This window comes from Zingiber officinale, chromosome 3B, assembly GCF_018446385.1.
Source record: "Zingiber officinale cultivar Zhangliang chromosome 3B, Zo_v1.1, whole genome shotgun sequence".
NCBI lineage: Eukaryota > Viridiplantae > Streptophyta > Magnoliopsida > Zingiberales > Zingiberaceae > Zingiber > Zingiber officinale.
Window position 1 is genome coordinate 22993478 of NC_055991.1, and position 20200 is coordinate 23013677.

The 20200-nt window shown below is 41.4% G+C and overlaps 1 long non-coding RNA gene across 1 annotated transcript; it reads left to right on the plus strand.

Annotated features, from left to right (window-relative positions):
• The first annotated feature begins 3588 nt into the window (after nt 1-3588).
• LOC121968137 lies at nt 3589-4719 on the plus strand. Its single transcript, XR_006107951.1, has 4 exons — nt 3589-4089; nt 4213-4287; nt 4376-4465; nt 4660-4719. It is a non-coding gene; the product is annotated as an uncharacterized LOC121968137 (long non-coding RNA).
• Nucleotides 4720-20200: the final 15481 nt, after the last annotated feature.

Consider the following 20200-nt stretch of genomic DNA (forward strand, 5'->3'; position numbering starts at 1 on the left):
GAAAAATATCTAAAAATTCCAGAAAAATAACAGAATATTTCTAAAATAGTTTTGAGAATTTTTCGGGCGTTACAGTTTACCTAATTTAGTCTGAAGATCGAGAAATGTTTGATTTTCAATTTCAGGGTAATTCACCCTCCTCTTGTTGACCTCCAAGAGACCAACAATTGGTATCAGAGCAATGATACTTCAGAAGGACTAACCACCGACCGAAGCAAAGAAATCAATGGCCGGACCAAGCCTCAACCCACCAAAGTTTGAGAGAGAGTTCGCGCACTGGAAAAGTCGAATGGAGGTATTCCTATGAACTAAATTCGAAATTCTTTTGATAATAAAATATGGTTTTTTAGTTCTAAGGATTAGTAAGGTGAGGACAAAGAGGAGTATCTTTGGATGAAGAAGGAACAAAGTGACTTCGTCGCCAATAATAGGGCGGAATATCACCTACTAAGTGTGTTACCACCTCAAGAAGTCAATCACATCGAAAGCTTCACCTCAGCCAAAGATCTCTGGGAGAAATTCCTGGAACTCCACGAAGGCACATTCGAAGTGAAGCACACATGATGAGACATTCTTCGAAACAAGCTAACGAACATTCATCTGGAAAAAGATGAGAAGATAGCCCATCTAGACGCGAAGATCAAGGAGCTGATCACCGGACTAGTCAACCTCGGTGAAACGGTAATCAACCAGGACTCGATACGCTACGCACTCAATGTTTTTCCCAGAACTCTAGAATGAACCTCGATAATAAATGCTACTATATCTCGAAGGACCTAGAGGCAAGTACCCTAGAGGAATTTTTTTTGACTTTAGAATTATATAAAACCAGATGTGTAGGTACAACAAAAGAGTCAAGCCAGAATCTAACACTAAGAGCCACCAAGAAGGACAAACTCAAGTCAAACTTAGATCTCGAAGTAGACCAAGAAGCTTATATGGTAAGGAAGTTTAAAAAGCTTTTTAAATCTAATAAATTTAAAGAAATAAAGAACAGAAAAAATCTAAAAAATAGAAGAAAGGTTCAATGCTACTAGTGTAAAATAGGACACATAAAGGAGGATTGCCCAGAGCCCAAAAAGGAAAAAGGCAAAGGACCCAAGCAACACTAGCACAAGAATCTCAAGGCCACTTGGGATGAAAGCTTATCATCCGAGTCAGAAATAGAAGCATATGTCGGGCTAGCACTAATGACTAGTCATGAAGAACGAAGCACCTTAGAAGCCAACATCGATGAAGGGGGAACAACATCAATTGAATGCAGTGAAGCAGGGGTAGAATCAAACTTCAGATCTGACATGGTAAGTAAGGTATGCCTCTTACCTCCTGATCAACTATATTTTAGTATTAAATCAATGTCTAAATCAATGTGTAAATTAAAAACTAAAAATAAAAATTAAAAAAAGGAGAATTTAGAAATAAAAAGAATATTAGCAAAATCATGTTAAATAGACGATCTTGATAAATTAAAAATTAAAAATGCTGATTTGAAAAAATAAATAGAAAATTTAAAAAATTCTACATGTTTAAATTTTATTGCTTCAAATTTTAGGAACTATAAAGGACTAATTGATATTATATATTCCACAAGGGTCAAATAAAAAAATAGCAAAAAAGTATATTTCTAGAAAATATTTGATCAATCTAGTTGGAAGGAACCTATTTTGGATTCCAAAATCATATTTAGATTAAAATTTGATTTTTTTTGTCTAATGCTTTCAAATAAATTGTTTCGTAGAATTCTTTTTTGAAATTAATTATGTATTAATTTTTGTGAAAAAGGGGATTTTATTTCCTATCTGTAAAAAAATTTCCAAAATTGTTTGACTATTGTATTATTTTTTATAATTTTTTTTAACAAATATTATATTTTTTAATTTAATTATATTTTATAGAATTATTTTTACAAAATTTATTTTTAAGTAAAAACATATCATATTCTCGCCCCAACAAAATATTTTCGAAATTTTTTGACTAATGTTTAATTCTCTATGAATTATTTATTAAAATACCAATTTTTAATATTAAAAATTCTTAAGTACTCAATTTTTGAAAAATTATTTTTTTTTACAAAAATACGTACTCTTTTACATTCTTATAAAATTTCTCAAGATTTTTTGAACCTTAAAACTAGTTTTAAAGTATTTTTAAGGAAAATTCATCTTTCTATAATGAATAATTTATTACTACTTAAATTAATTTTATTTTCTCATGAAAATTTTATCATTGCCTTGGATATGTCTTCTTAACATTTATAAAAAATTTTTAGAATTTTTTAACAAATAAAATAATTTTAAAAATAATTTTTGTTTAAATTGCTTTTTAATCATAAAAATAAGAATTTTGAGAATAAATTTTTATAAGTTTTAGTCACTGTTCTTGTATTCTTAGACTTTAATTTTAATTTAATTTAGTAAAACTCCTATTTTAAAATGATCAAAGGGGGGGGAGAGTTAGTAGAAACCAAACGGAGCTATTATACCGTAGGTGAGGGGTTTCTTACCTCGTACGCTAAATTCCTTATAATTTTATTCGCTAGAATTCCGGTGGAGATGACCTTCTCGACGACCCGCTCACGTCTTCGCGTTCCTCTCGCGGAGAAGAACCTCTTTCGTGTTGGAGTCGTCGCCGGAAGATGAGCCGAGAGTCTTTGGGTTTGGGCGCCGAGAGGAGGAGGAGGAAGAGGTGTGGGCGGCGGTGAGGTTTTTGGAAGAGGGATAGGTCACGGTGAAAAAGAATGTGCCGAACCAAAACAAAATAACCCAACTCCCACTTAACCTTCCTATTTATACTAAAGACTTAATTCGCCCAACTCCAATATAAATTTTATTGGTTCCCTTTCCTTTCAGCACGGCCCTGCTGGGTTCAACTGGTTCCCAACATTATCCCTAAGCCATAGGTCTCGGGTTCGATTCCCGCCTAAGTTATTTTGCGGTTCTAATTATTTTTGCTACTTCCGTTACTTGGAAAATTCCGGAAAAATATCTAAAAATTTCAGAAAAATAACAGAATATTTATAAAATAGTTTTGAGAATTTTTCGGACGTTACAATCCCCCATACCTTATAAAAAGTTCGTCCTCGAACTTAGAACAATTCTGGGTACTTCTGTCTCATGCTGGCTTCTGTCTCCCAAGTTGCCTCTTCTGCTGTGTGACTGTGCCAAATGACTTTGACTAATGGTACTTCCTTGTTCCGCAATTTCTTAACTGCTCTGTCTATTATCTGAATAGGCCGACTATCATAGCTGAGGTCTTCGCGGATCTGTACCGACTGGGGCTCAATCACCTGAGTGGCATCTGGGGTATGCTTCTTCAGCATAGAGACATGAAATACATTGTGGACAGCTGACATTTCCTGTAAAATACCGGAAAATAGGTGAATATTAATAAGGGATTTTTTCAGAATTTTTGGAGATTTTTTGGGAATTTTTCGGAGCTCGTACGGATAAGTTAACGGGGATAAAACGGGGCCGGGAAATAAAGCCTGTTTTGGCTACCCCATTTAAATAAGGAAAAGTTGATTTTTCTTAATTCCTTTTTCTATTTTCTTTTCCCTTGTTTTTATTTGCTCTCTTTTCCTCACGCCGAACCGTGCTTCTCCTCCCGACACCTTCCCCCGCGCCTGCTTCCCGTCGCAATCTTTGCCCTAACCGCCGGCCACGGCAGTTCCTCCGCCTCCACCTCTTCTTCTCTTCTTCCAAGTGCCGGCAACACTTCCGCCCAGCCGTGCCCTAGAACGAGCGCCGGAGCCGATCCTTAGCCGCGTCGCTGCCACTCCTTCCCGACGCCTTCCTCTCCTCTGCCCGACGCCGACGACGCCAGGGAATAGAGAGCCGACGATTGAGTGTCTTCTCTTTCCCCTGTGCTCGCATACCGCCGACCGCCCCATGCCCTAGCTTCACTGCCCGACGCTTACTTCGATCGCCGATGCTCTAGCCGTCTCCACTGCCGATCCTATGCCCTATTTGTAAGCCGAGGCTTTTGGATTTGGGTCTTCTTCTTCCTTTTCCTCCCTATTCAAGCACTGCCGACCCTGTGCCCTAGTCGAGCCCTGCTGAAGCTGTGCCCTTGCACTGCCGCCGGCCACAGGTTCGTTTCATCACAGGGCTTAGGCTCTGTACCCTAACTGTGATTGGAATTAGGTTGTGGTTCTGTTCTCATATTTTGTTGTGGAGGAATTGATAAGTGTTTTGGATTTGGTTTATATGGCAGAATAGGGTTTTTTAATCTGTTGTGGCTAAATTGGTTTTCTGATCAGTTGAGCGTCAACAGGAGTTTGGGATTTAGGTATGAAATGTTGGGCTTCAATTTGATTCATCTTGAAATCTTGAGATGTTGATGCAGTGTATTAGCATAACATGTGTTGTTTGGGCAGTAACTTTGTGATCCCCAGCAGCGGCTCTGATCTTGTTTCGGCAGCCAACATCTTTGATTTTTGGATCAACAGTGATACAGACGAATTAAGGTATTGTGGAGAAATTTGATCTTCGTTGTAGATGATTGCTAGTTGGGTTAGCAATAATTGTTAACCTAGTTTGGAAATTTATTTAAATTGTGTAATTAGGGTTAATGAAGTTAACCCTAAATGATCTATGGTTTAGGACTTAGTTTAGTTAATGATGCATGATAGAGTTAGCTAAACTAAGTATTGTGACGCAGGACTTTGATTCGAGACGGTATCTCGACGAGTATCCTGATTACCGGATTGGACCACTTTATTGGAGGCGGGTACTTTGACTTATGTCTTTTGATATGCATGATAATATGTTTAACATATAACAATAATTATGTTATCTGTTTGTTTCGGTTGGTCGCTACATGATTAGTTACATGTTTGTTTGTTTATTTATGCTGCACTGCATGATATCTACCTGATCACATATGCTTTAGGTAGTGAACCAACCACATGCTATGATATGTTCTGGATCTAGGGTTTATTTGATACCCTATTTTATTGGTGTACCTTCTATTTGATACTTCTTCCAGTGGTACACACTTGTATCTAGTTATATGGACTATGCCATGTTTTTAGTGTCATGCATCATGATTGCATGCTGTGCGATTGTCGGCTCCACTTTGGTTGAGCCCATCGCCAGTTACATGTACTGCACACACCACCCATGGATTAGTTGTATATCTGGCTGGAGTGTGGCGGTTCTGCTGTTTGGCTCGGTTGGTCAGGGTAGCCGGCAGTCAGTTCCGCTCTGTTTGGCTCCTTGGCATTTAGTGTAGCAGCGTGGTAGCCGGCAGACGGTGGACTCTGTTTGGCTCCGTTGGTCAGGAGACTCAGCGTGGTAGTCGGCAGAGATTTTCCTCCCCGTCATTGTGTACCGGGAGATGAGAGCATTGAGCTCCCCCATTTATGACTTGGGGCCAGAGGACAGGAGTACTCCGACAGCATTCCGTCCACTCAGTCACTGTCAGGAGCAGTGATGTCCGAGTGCACGGTCACCATATGCATTTATTGCATTTTATTGTTGTGATTGCTGCACTTATATACTGCATTTGTATGGATGCATTTGATTGACATGCATACAGGATTATGATTTCTTCGGTCTGACGACCTGTTACCTTTGTACCTTGATTCCGGTTAGTACAGTTATCTCCTGATTTCGTTTCAGTTGCATTTATTCCTTCTCGTATTCAGGAGACTGTACGCATGATTAGTGTTGTCTGTTATTTGTTTTATTATGCATATCAGTTGTACCTGCTGAGTGTTGGACTCACCCCGCCTCCATTGTTGTTATTTTCAGGTTGATGTTGTCAGGAGGGAGTTCCAGTCGCTGGTCCCCACAGCACGTAGTGCTACTCCTCTGCTGGTTTTTGAGTTGTTGTTTTATTTTAGCTTTTCGCTATCAGACTTTGTTTTAGTTTTGTTTTGGATTTTACATATGGAAATTGTATGGAATTTTTCCGTTGGATGGACTTTTGGTATGATTTGGATTTACTCTACTACGTGCCTGCCTGGACGGCAGAAGAGGTGAGTTCGTCGGTTTTGAGCTTTACGAGTGTAGTTGAGTAGGGTTGATTTCGAGTCAGAGTATTACTATGTTGTTTATTTTATTAACTGCGTGGTTGTGACAGCCAGAGGCTGGATACTTATATAAACTGCGTGGTGATTGGTTTTATTTACTGTTATTATTCCAGCCGCCTGTGGCTGAGGTATATGGGTTATGTAGAAGTTTCAGATTGTCCGCCGTACAGGGGAGATGCTGCCGAAATTTCTTCGGACGGGAACTCCTCTGGGGCGTGACATTTCCTGGGGTAGCTCTAGCTCATATGCTACCTTGCCCACTCTTCTGATAATAAGGTATGGTCCCACATATCTGGGACTAAGCTTGCCCTTCTTCCCAAAACGCATCACTCCCTTCATGGGAGCTACTCTGAGGAACACTGTATCCCCGACTGAAAACTCTAAGGGTCTGCGCCGTGTATCAGCATAACTCTTTTGGCGGCTCTGGGCTGTCTCTATCCTCTGGCGGATCTGCTGTATAGCTGCTGTAGTATCTGCAACTAGATCTGTCTGAAGCTCTAGTTCTTTCTGTTCACCACTCTCATACCAGCAGATTGGAGATCTACACCTCCGCCCATAGAGAGCCTCGTAAGGTGCCATGCCGATAGTGGTCTGATAGCTGTTGTTGTATGCAAATTCTGCTAAGCTCAGATATTTGCACCAACTTCCCTTGAAGTCTAGGGCACACGCTCGGAGCATGTCTTCGAGTACCTGATTTACTCGCTCCGTCTGACCATCTGTCTGAGGGTGGAATGCTGTGCTGAACTTTAACTTAGTGCCCAACGCTGACTGTACACACTCCCAGAAGTGTGATGTAAATCTACTGTCTCTGTCTGAAATAATGGTACGTGGGACTCCATGAAGTCTGACGATCTCCTGGAGATATAACTGAGCTAGCTTCTCTATGGAGTAGGATATCTTGATAGCTAAAAAGTGGGCTGACTTAGTCAACCTGTCGACTATTACCCAGATGTCATCAAAACCATTCGTGGTTCTGGGTAGTCCCACTATGAAGTCCATAGAGATATCCTCCCACTTCCATTCTGGAATCTGTATAGGCTGCAGAACTCCTCCTGGTCGCTGATGTTCTGCCTTGACCCTCTGACAGGTGAGGCAGATGCTAACATATCTGGCGATGTCTCGCTTCATCCCGGGCCACCAAAAACGGTTCTTCAGGTCTTGATACATTTTGGTGGAACCTGGATGCATCGCATAGGGAGTCCGGTGAGCCTCATCTAAAATCTGTCTCCGTAGCTCCTCCTGATCTGGAACACAGAGTCTGTCACCAAAATACAACACCCCGCTATCGGACACTCTGAATTCTCTACTTTCTGATTCTGCTAGCCCTTGCTTGATTTTCTGAATTTCAGGGTCCTGCTCCTGAGCTGACTGAATATCACTAAGCAAGGTGGACTCTACGGTCATAGTAGAGAGCTGTCCAACGATGAGTTCAAGACCGAAATCTACGATCTCCTTCTGTAGGGGCGGTGACATGGCTGTAAGAGATAATAAGGTAGCACTGGATTTTCTGCAAAGTGCGTCGGCTACCTTATTGGCTTTCCCTGGGTGGTAGAGGATGTCTACATCATAGTCCTTGACCAGCTCAAGCCATCTGCGTTGTCGCATATTCAGATCCTTCTGAGTGAAGAAGTACTTCAGACTCTGATGATCTGTATACACTCTGCACTGAGCTCCATATAAGTAATGTCACCAAATTTTGAGAGCGAACACTACTGCTGCAAGTTCAAGGTCATGAGTAGGGTAATTCTTCTCATAATCCTTGAGTTGTCTGGAGGCATAGGCGATCACCTTGCCATTTTGCATCAGTACTGCTCCTAATCCCAACTTAGAGGCATCACTATAGATGTCAAAGCTGCTGGTGTCGTCTGGTAGAGCCAAAATGGGAGCACTGGTCAATCTCCTTTTTAGCTCATTCTCACATCCGTCCATCGAAATTTTCTGCTCTTTCCGTAAGAGCGGCTGGGGAGGCTATCTGGAGAAGTCCTCTACAAACTTCCCTGTAATATCCCGCTAATCCCGTAAAGCTCCCGATCTCGGCGTTCTTGGGTCTCTTCCGCTACTTATCGCTTCTATCTTGCTGGGATCTACCATAATACCATCCTTTGAGATGATGTGACCCAGGAAGGACACTTGATCTAGCCAAAATTCACATTTCGTGAATTTGGCGTATAGCTGGTTCTGCTGAAGGGTCTGCAATATTAGTTTCAGGTGCTCTGAGTGTTCTTCCTGAGTTCCTGAGTAGATAAGAATGTCATCGATAAACACAATAACAAACTGATCTAAATACTCCCTGAATACTCTATTCATGAGATCCATGAATGTAGCTGGAGCATTTGTCATGCCAAAAGGCATGACTACGAACTCGTAATGTCCGTATCTGGTCCTGAATGCTGTCTTCGGTATATCACCCTCCTTGACTCTGACTTGGTGATATCCTGATATGAGGTCAATCTTAGAGAACACTGCTGCTCCCTTTAACTGGTCGAACAGGTCATCTATTCTGGGAAGAGGATACTTGTTCTTGATCGTGACCTGATTCAGTGCTCTGTAGTCTATGCATAGCCACATGCTTCCATCCTTCTTCTTCACGAACAGTACAGGCGCTCCCCAGGGTGAGTGACTAGGGCGTATGAAGCCCTTATGAAGCAGATCCTGTAGTTGCTCATGAAGTTCCTTCAGTTCTGCTGGAGCCATGCGGTAAGGCGCATTGGAAATAGGATTTGTGCCGGGGAAGAGCTCTATCTCAAATTCAATCTCCCTGACTGGTGCTAGGCCTGGTAACTCTTCAGGGAAGACTGCTGGGTAGTCACATACAACTCGGACCTCTGCTAGCTGTTGGTCCTTGTCCTGGCTGGTATTGACTACTTGTGCTAGGTACCCCGTACATCCCGAATCCATCAACTTATGTGCCTTCATAGCTGAGAGAAACTTTCTCTTTGGTTCTCCGATGTACTCGATTGTGCTGCTCCGGGTTGGAATACGACTTTCTGCTTACAGCACTCTATGGAAGCTGATCAGAAAGTCCATTCCAAGGATGACGTCGTAGTCGGTCATTTCCAGCAGATCGGATCACAAAAGAGTTCCGATGCCGCTATAATGACCGGCACCGCCCGAGCCGCGTTGATGCCATGACCGTCAAGGTAGTCTTGCCGAACCGACCGAGTACCTCCGGGGTATTTCTAATTTCTCGGAGAACATCCCGGCTATATATGAATGGGTTGCCCGTATCAAAGAATAGAGCACTATATCTTGAAAATGCTAATCTAACTCGTGACGATTGCCGAGGCATTTGCTACGTCCTCTCGTGAGTGAGTAGATCCTCGCATTTGCCATAGCTGAGGGGCTTCTAATCTGCCTGGCCGATAAGTGGACCTTCTAGAGCGGCTGCATATGATGTAACTGAGCCGGCCTGCATACTGAATCTGCTGTGGCCGAGGAAGACCGGTCTTGTTCGGCACCTTGGCCATGTGCCCTTCTTGTCCACATTCAAAGCATCCTCGTGTGCCCTTGCGACAAACCCATGGGTGGAATTTCCCACAAGTGACACACTTTGGATAACCGGGTCGCTTGCTAGATGGTCCTCCTTTGGAGTCACTCCCGATTTGCGCTTCTTTGTTGTCCTTGTTGGGCTGTGGCCTTGCTGCTTTTGAGTGTGAGAGTTTCCTTGGCCCTTGGACTCGAGGAGACTTGCCTCTGCCGCTTCATGCCGCTCGTAATGCTCGTGGTCAAGGCACCGCCACTAATTCCTCCGTGGTTTGTGGCCTATGTATGCCACCACCCACGTTCACTGCTATATCGGCCTCGGCATCTTGAGCATCAACCGGACTCGTTCCTTTTCTGTGCTGACTAGCTCAGGCATGACGAGCCAACTGTTGAATTTCTTCACGGCTTCCTCAATCGATAGGTTGCCTGGCGAAACTCGATGAACTCGTCATAGTGGCGGTTGGTAACCCGTAATGAAAGAACTCCTCAAAGAATTCCTTCTCAAAGTCAGCCCATGTCATCCGGTTCACTGGGCGCTTCGTGATTCTTTCCCACCACATGCGTGCATCTCCTGTCAGGCGTAAGGAGGCACACTTCACCTTTTCGTGCTCGGCCAGCCCAAAGCTCCATCGTGCTCTCCAAAGTTTTGAACCATGCTTGTGCATCCCATGGTTCACTAGTGCCCGAGAAGTTCTCTGGCTTGACCTGCCACTGGATCGGATAGGCTTCCTTTCTTGGCTCCGCTGCTGGGATAGGCTGAGCCGGTGGAACCTCTAAGACTTCGGGAGTCGTCAGGTTTGACTGTGGGGGTACTCTGCCGATTAGCCTTTAAGGTGGCTATTTCTTGTTCTTCTGTAACTGAGCCACTAATGCTGTAAGGTCTGGAGGAGGCACTGAATTGCCTGCCTCTTGCTGGGGCTCAGTAGCTAGTGCCCTTCTAGCTGGGCGTACTCGTGCCATTTCTAAAGACATAGAGAACATATGTATAACTAATACTATCACAGTTATATAATTACTGATATCATGTTCAAAGACTATCTCATACTAACAGGAAGTAGGCATATAAACATGAACTGTAACTAGAAAGCAAGAACAATAAAGAGAGGGGAGGTATTCTTACTTGGAAGCTGCAGGTACAATGCTGAGGTGTGTGTAGGAAGTAGGGAACTTGGCTCTGATATCACTCTGTAACGACCCCACTCCTGGGTATTAAACTGTGAGCCGGATCGCTACATTAACTACTGAAGCTACTGTGCGGAAACTGGGTAAAATAAAAATTTCACTAACTGACTCGGTTAATCTGACAACTGATACACCCATGCTATTATAAGGAAGGATTCAAGACCCTTTCTGGTTGGTGTACTTGTGCTAAGGAGGATACTTGACCTCCCATCTGAGCTAGGAACTCAGAACTAACTTCCCAGCTAGCTGCTGATCGATCCACGGATCGATCAAACTTGTCGCGATTCTGTACCCTGCTGGATCGGTCTGCGGACCGATCCAGCAAAGGCTGGATCGGTCGGCAGACCGATCCAGGTGTGTCTGGATCGGTCTGCAGACCGATCCAGGCACCTGGAAACGCTGGATGCCTTCTGTTCGATGCTGGATCGGTCGGCTGACCGATCCAGGGAGATACAGTAGGCTACTGTATCCATCTGGATCGGTCGGCTGACCGATCCTGCCAGCCCCGATCGGTCGGGAGACCGATCAGAGTCTGATTTCACCCGGGGAACTCTGATTTCCAGCACTCTGGTGTGCCAAAACACCCCATAACAACTATCTAATGCATGATAAACTATTCTAATAACACGTAGTAACAATTCTAAACTTAAACCAAAGCAAGGTTTACTGGTTCATGGCATTTTGACAACTTAAAGTGCATGAAGGTATGAATTTCCAAAAGTTCTAACTGCTTAAACTTGCTAAGGTTCAAAAGTGCCCAAAACATGAAAACTAAACTTATAAACTGTAAAGTGCTAAAGTAAATGCTAAATCCTCAGAGGGTCTTTCATTCCAGTTCCTTCCACACACATCCTCATTTGCATTGACCTCCAGCCTCCACTGCTAGTTCACTTTTCCTTTACCTTTATCTGCAGTATAAGAAAAGTAGTATCTGTAAGCTAACAAGCTTAGTAAGAAACCATCTACCTCACAAAAACATGCGACGATGCAATATGATTTTTAAAGCATGCCATTTGAAATAAACTGACTAGGCTAAACATATAAACATGGCATATGATCATACAAGCATAGCAATCAAGAACTGAACATGAGCTATCATAATGTATAAGCAAGGAAGGGCTAAACTGAAGCTAAACTGGTACTGAATTCAAACTCAACTAACATATCTGATTTTTATGAGTTTTGAAAACTAATACATAGTAAGTGAAAATACATAATCATGCTGTTTGGGCCCGACAACTGTACTTGCTGTGCGCGCATCCCTAACTAGACCCGGGTTTGCAAGTCCCGAATTTAGTAGGGTTAACTAGGTTATCTAAACCTAGGGACGACTGTGGGAGTCCAACCCAATGGATATCTGATCCAGTACAGTGCCACTGAAAATAAAATACTGAATATAGCTAACTGTTTTAACTTGCTATTTCTAGGTTATCTGAACCTAGAGGTGACTGTGGGAGCCCACCCATTGGACCGTAGTCCCATAAAACTGAACTAAACTAATGTGCTATTTTCAATGCTTCTAATGCATTTAACTGAGCTATTAAACATAACTGAGGTGGTATTTAGCTACACTAACATTTTACCGAACACTTGGTGTGCTCCAACTCTCTCCTCTAATAGGGAGATCACCTCTAGGCACCCGACAACGTCTAGCATCTCCAACTAAAGGAGAACAACGTGTCCGGCCCGTCTAGAGGTGCTCATCTAGATCCCTAATCCTCGAGGAGGGTTTAAACACACCCTATGTGCCGAAAAACCTGCATATAGCTAAAACTAATGCGTAGGAAACCAAACGGAGCTATTATACCGCAGGTGAGGGGTTTCTTACCTCGTACGCTAAATTCCTTACAATTCTATTCGCTAGAATTCCGGTGGAGATGACCTTCTCGACGACCCGCTCACGTCTTCGCGTTCCTCTCGCGGAGAAGAACCTCTTTCGTGTTGGAGTCGTCGCCGGAAGATGAGCCGAGAGTCCTTGGGTTTGGGCGCCGAGAGAGGAGGAGGAAGAGGTGTGGGCGGCGGTGAGGTTTTTGGAAGAGGGATAGGTCACGGTGAAAAAGAATGTGCCGAACCAAAACAAAATAACCCAACTCCCACTTAACCTTCCTATTTATACTAAAGACTTAATTCGCCCAACTCCAATATAAATTTTATTGGTTCCCTTTCCTTTCAGCACGGCCCTGCTGGGTTTAACTGGTTCCCAACATTATCCCTAAGCCATAGGTCTCGGGTTCGATTCCCGCCTAAGCTATTTTGCGGTTCTAATTATTTTTGCTACTTCCGTTACTTGGAAAATTCCGGAAAAATATCTAAAAATTCCAGAAAAATAACATAATATTTCTAAAATAGTTTTGAGAATTTTTCGGGCATTACAGTTTACCTAATTTAGTCTGAAGATCGAGAAATGTTTGATTTTCAATTTCAGGGCAATTCACCCTCCTCTTGTTGACCTCCAAGAGACCAACAATTGGTATCAGAGCAATGATACTTCAGAAGGACTAACCACCAACCGAAGCAAAGAAATCAATGGCCGGACCAAGCCTCAACCCACCAAAGTTTGAGAGAGAGTTCGCGCACTGGAAAAGTCGAATGGAGGTATTCCTATGAACTAAATTCGAAATTCTTTTGATAATAAAATATGGTTTTTTAGTTCTAAGGATTAGTAAGGTGAGGACAAAGAGGAGTATCTTTGGATGAAGAAGGAACAAAGTGACTTCGTCGTCAATAATAGGGCGGAATATCACCTACTAAGTGTGTTACCACCTCAAGAAGTCAATCACATCGAAAGCTTCACCTCAGCCAAAGATCTCTGGGAGAAATTCCTGGAACTCCACGAAGGCACATTCGAAGTGAAGCACACATGATGAGACATTCTTCGAAACAAGCTAACGAACATTCATCTGGAAAAAGATGAGAAGATAGCCCATCTAGACGCGAAGATCAAGGAGCTGATCACCGGACTAGTCAACCTCGGTGAAACGGTAATCAACCAGGACTCGATACGCTACGCACTCAATGTTTTTCCCAGAACTCTAGAATGAACCTCGATAATAAATGCTACTATATCTCGAAGGACCTAGAGGCAAGTACCCTAGAGGAATTTTTTTTGACTTTAGAATTATATAAAACCAGATGTGTAGGTACAACAAAAGAGTCAAGCCAGAATCTAACACTAAGAGCCACCAAGAAGGACAAACTCAAGTCAAACTTAGATCTCGAAGTAGACCAAGAAGCTTATATGGTAAGGAAGTTTAAAAAGCTTTTTAAATCTAATAAATTTAAAGAAATAAAGAACAGAAAAAATCTAAAAAATAGAAGAAAGGTTCAATGCTACTAGTGTAAAATAGGACACATAAAGGAGGATTGCCCAGAGCCCAAAAAGGAAAAAGGCAAAGGACCCAAGCAACACTAGCACAAGAATCTCAAGGTCACTTGGGATGAAAGCTCATCATCCGAGTCAGAAATAGAAGCATATGTCGGGCTAGCACTAATGACTAGTCATGAAGAACGAAGCACCTTAGAAGCCAACATCGATGAAGGGGGAGCAACATCAATTGAATGCAGTGAAGCAGGGGGAGAATCAAACTTCAGATCTGACATGGTAAGTAAGGTATGCCTCTTACCTCCTGATCAACTATATTTTAGTATTAAATCAATGTCTAAATCAATGTGTAAATTAAAAACTAAAAATAAAAATTAAAAAAAGGAGAATTTAGAAATAAAAAGAATATTAGCAAAATCATGTTAAATAGACGATCTTGATAAATTAAAAATTAAAAATGCTGATTTGAAAAAATAAATAGAAAATTTAAAAAATTCTACATGTTTAAATTTTATTGCTTCAAATTTTAGGAACTATAAAGGACTAATTGATATTATATATTCCACAAGGGTCAAATAAAAAAAATAGCAAAAAAGTATATTTCTAGAAAATATTTGATCAATCTAGTTGGAAGGAACCTATTTTGGATTCCAAAATCATACTTAGATTAAAATTTGATTTTTTTTGTCTAATGCTTTCAAATAAATTGTTTCGTAGAATTCTTTTTTGAAATTAATTATGTATTAATTTTTGTGAAAAAGGGGATTTTATTTCCTATCTGTAAAAAAATTTCCAAAATTGTTTGACTATTGTATTATTTTTTATAATTTTTTTTAACAAATATTATATTTTTTAATTTAATTATATTTTATAGAATTATTTTTACAAAATTTATTTTTAAGTAAAAACATATCATATTCTCGCCCCAACAAAATATTTTCGAAATTTTTTGACTAATGTTTAATTCTCTATGAATTATTTATTAAAATACCAATTTTTAATATTAAAAATTCTTACGTACTCAATTTTTGAAAAATTATTTTTTTTTACAAAAATACGTACTCTTTTACATTCTTATAAAATTTCTCAAGATTTTTTGAACCTTAAAACTATTTTTAAAGTATTTTTAAGTAAAATTCATCTTTCTATAATGAATAATTTATTACTACTTAAATTGATTTTATTTTCTCATGAAAATTTTATCATTGCCTTGGATATGTCTTCTTAACATTTATAAAAAAATTTTAGAATTTTTTAACAAATAAAATAATTTTAAAAATAATTTTTGTTTAAATTGCTTTTTAATCATAAAAATAAGAATTTTGAGAATAAATTTTTATAAGTTTTAGTCACTGTTCTTGTATTCTTAGACTTTAATTTTAATTTAATTTAGTAAAACTCCTATTTTAAAATGATCAAAGGGGGGAGAGTTAGTAGAAGTTAAGTCTAAGGGGGGTGCATTTTTTTTTTCAAATATTGCATGTTTAATGTTTTAAACTTGCATATTAATTTAATTTAATATCTTATTTTCTCTAACTTAACTTGGGTTGATCCACATCAAAAAGGGAAAGATTGTAAGTACCCCGTGGAAGTTTTGATGTAATTAACCAAATCAAGTTAGGTCCTGTTGTCTTTTGATACCTTGTGTCTAAGTGTGTAGAAACTTAGGAGTATAGGAAGTCGAGTGAAAGATGCAGCTAGCGAGAAGGATGACACGAGAGAGAGTCGACAGGCTCGGTGCATCCGTGGGACGAGATGTTGCGGAAGAGCACGCTGGCAGATGAGAAGGGAGCACGTGACGTTTCTGAGGGGCGAGAAGCTAGAGCAGAAGATTGCTCGAGGAGAACGTAGGAAAATGAGTTTGGGTGAGTCCAATTCCGGATAACAGAAATCACTGAAGCGAGCAGAGCGACTGGAGCCAAAGTAGAAGCCCAGACTGGGGTCTGGGTGCTTGGATCATCCGGGTGCCTGGACATGGTCCAGGAGCTCGAACCCCAGGGGCAGCCCGAGGGCGCCTCGACTCGATGACGCTGCGGATAAAAGTCAACAAGGGTCCAGGCGCCCGGAGATGTTCTAGGCACCTGGACTAGAGAAATTTTATCCAGATTGAGCTGTTATGATTCGTTGCATCGTGGATAAAATTTTATCAACATCCAGGCGCCCAGAGCCCTTCTAGGCTCCTGAACGTGGCTATAAATATAGTCCTAATTTCAATAGTTATAACAACATTTGTAAATGAATTCTATTTCTGTTCTACTAGTTTTGTAAGCTGTCAACGTTGTAAGAGGCTACTCCGCCCAGAAGGAGATTTTAATGAGCTTCATTTGTCTAGGATTAGCAATCATCTGATTGCAAATCTAGCAAATATTTTTGTCTCGGTCTTTTATATATTTACTTTCTGTTATCAAACAAGTGTTTGCCTAACTTAGTCTAAAGATCGAGAAAGGATTGATTTTCAATTTCAGGGTAATTCACTCCCCTCTTGTCGACCTCCAAGGGACTAAGAATTTGTGATTAATGCATTGCATTATTCTTTGATGTATGCCAAAAGGGGAAGATAGTGAGTTAGGTTAGAAAAATCAACTCACTTTACTAAAATTTAGAAAGTAAACTTAAAGTGCCTTACATGTTTAATGCTTATTTGCATGCTTTTTTAACTTTAACCCAAGTTATCTTTACATAAAAAATGAGGAGATTGTTGGTGCAGATTGTACTGATAATCATATTTTGATATATGACAAATAGGTTAAAATTAGATGTGTTGTTTGTCTATCCTTTTTACTAAGTGTGCAGGACATGATGGGTCTAGAGGATCGGAATACCAGGCTGAAATCTAACTAGGTTGATAGCTGCCACGAAGTCCAAATTGGTTGAGATCTGGCAGAAGGAAGTTCGGCTAGGTTGATAGCTAGCATGAAGTCCAAATCAGTTGAGATCTGACAGGAGGAAGTCTAGATTAGTTGAAATCTGGTAGGAAGTCCTGGTAGTGTAACGATCCGCCTTCTACTAACTAGGCTGTGAGGCCGATCATTACATTATGCTGTCAAATTCATGTGCGGAAAACTGATCTGATGAAATTTTGCTAAACTAATGAATATGCTTCTGTTAGTCGCTATACTATCTGACTTAAGATTTAAACTACCCTCTTGAATTGCTGTGGCTATGCTAGAAGGGGTGTTCTAGGTCTTTGCTGTCATCTGGAGCTGAACTAAAGTGGTTTCAGTTAGTACTAGGCCTCTGATCGATCCATGGATCGATCCAGCATGCTACTGTGCACGGAGACTAATTTGGATCGATCGGCTGATCGATCCAAGTTAGGCAATCGATTCAGTGATCGATTCAGGACCCTACTGTACGCGAGAACTAGCGTCTGGATCGATCGGCTGATCGATCCAGTATGTACAATCGATCCAGTGATCGATTCGACGACGCGCTGTACGCGGGCTCAACTCGGATAGATCGGCTGATCGATCCACAAACCTTCTGTTCGTGATGAAACTCGGCTGGATCGATCGACTGATCGATCCAGACGCGTTCTGTTTGCGGGATAAGCTGCCCGATCGATCAGCTGATCGATCGAGAAGCCTCCAATCGATCGGCTGATCGATCAGGGTTTCTGATTTCATATCAGAACCTGATTTCAGCCCTGGTTCGAATAGAAATCTCATATACCAACTCTAAACTAACTGAAATGCATTCTAACAACAATTAACTAGCATTCTAAACATGGCATGGTGCATATTTCACTAGTTCATGACTTTTAAGCAAATTGAAATGTGAAAACTAAAAGTAACAAGGTTCTAATAGTTAGACTTGCTAAATCCCTAAGATCTTCATTCCAAACTCCTTTTTCACACACTTCGTTGCATTGTCCTCCAGCCTCCGCTAGTCCATCTTTCCTTTACCTTTATCTGCAGTATAAGGAAAAGAGTATCTGTAAGCTTTCGCTTAGTAAGAAACCATCTACCTCACAAAACATGCATACGATGCAATTTATGTTTTAAAACATGCTAATTGAAACATATGAACATGGAACATGTAAGAGCATGGCATGGCATACAAGCAAACTAGTCATGGTAACAAGTGCTACTATAAGCTATCACATTTTATCAATAGAAAACTAAACTGGTACAAACTGTTGGTGCGGTTAGCACTAACGGTCTAACTCAGGTTTTGATGAATGACAAATCAGGTTAAGTTAGGTTTGTTGTCATCTGACACTTTTATCAAGTGTGCAGGAAAAGTCCAGCTAGGTCGACGGGCTGACCGGATAGCTGGCGAGAAGTCCAAGCGGGTCGACGGGCTGACCGGATGCTTGGTGAGAAGTCCAGCTAGGTCGACGGGCTGACTGGATAGCTGGCGAGAAGTCCAGACGGGTCGACGGGCTGACCGGACGTCTGGCAGGTAAGTGAGGTAAGTCACTGGAGGGGAGTGACTGCGAGGACGCGTTCCCGGGTAGGGAACATTAGGCGTCGATCCGACTTAGATCCATTTCGGATATCTAAGTCGAGATCGTGACTAGATTTCGGTCTCGGAAAGACGGAATCTAAGTCATACTCTGCTCATCTATAAAACTGTGCTAACATTCTTTTGCTGCAGGGTACATTTACCTCGGACTAACCTTTTCTTGCAGGAGAAGGACTTTCTGGAGAAGAGGGGTCCGGGCGCCCGGAGGGTATCCGGGCGCCCGGAGGTCCGGGCGCCCGGAAGGGATCCGGGCGCCCGGAAGGCAAATTTCATCCAGCCGAGTCGTCGCCACGTGGAGCATCATGGTTTGTGCAGCTACGTCACATTCCAGGCGCCCGGGACAGCATATAAAAGAAGCCCCAGGCAGGAGCTTCAGAACCAATCATCAACTGAGAACTTTCGACTGCTGGTCCCACTGCTCTACGTTCCTGCGACGCTAACAAAGCTCCGACAAAGTGCTTCTTCGTTTTTGGTTAATTTTCTTGTCGGTATTACTTTGTTTCATTAAGCATTTCCTGTATTCATTCTGTAATTATATTCGAATTGCTAGTGATTGCCCAACGAAAGTGGTCAAGGACCACGGGCCTTCGAGTAGGAGTCGTCACAGGCTCCGAACGAAGTAAAAAACAACTGTGTCTACTTTACTTTTCCGCTGCGCTAATACTCTATATTTTCGAATCGATATTCACCCCCCCCTCTATCGAACCTATCGGTCTTACAAGTGGTATCAGAGCGGGTACCGCTCTGATTTGGTGCAACCACCAATCAGACAGGGGGTGAAATATTTTCTTAATTCCAAACTGATATTATTATCTTTTTGGAAGATCTTTTTTCGTTACACTTAGAGTTTCTATTTTTTCCCGCACTGCTAATCCAAGACGAAGTCTTGGAATTTTTTTCTAGTTAATTTAGTGTGTGCAGGATAAGATGTCTCAACAAGAAGGCTTCAGCACAGTTCGTCCTCCCCTATTCAACGGGGATGATTTTTCGTACTGGAAGAGAAGAATGGAGGTCTACATGAAGACAGACTACGACCAATGGATGAGCGTCACAAAGGCTTATAAAATTCCAGTAGACAACTCCGGGAAAATAATAGACCCTGAAGAATGGACAAATGATTTAAAGAAAAAGGCATCAATGGAGAACAAAGCCATCAACACTCTACACTGCGGACTAACACGAGAAGAACTGAACCGGGTCGGACCGCATGAAAACGCTAAGGAGCTCTGGGATAAACTGATCGAGCTGCACGAAGGAACAAGCGACGCGAAGGTAACAAAAAGAGATTTGCTGTTAAATAAAATTTTTAATATAAAAATGCAGGAAGGAGAAACGGCAAGTCAGCTCCACGCGAGAATCAAAGATATCCTCAACGGTCTCCACGCGATAGGACACCAAATGGAGAACCGAGACTTAATAAGGTACGCGTTAAATGCTTTTCCGCGAAATAATTTGTGGGCATCAATTGTAGATGCTTACAAAATTTCAAAAAATCTATCTAAATTAAAATTGGATGAACTCTTTTGTGAATTAGAACTTCATGAGCAAACTAACGCCGGGGTCGAGAAAGGTGTAGCTTTAATTGCAGGTTCCTCTAAAGAAAAGAAAAACAAACCCGAATCTGAAGAAGACTCCGATCAAGACTCTGAAGACGAAGAACACCTGGTGAACCTGGTAAGGAAAATGTTCACCAGGAAAAAGAGAAACTTCAG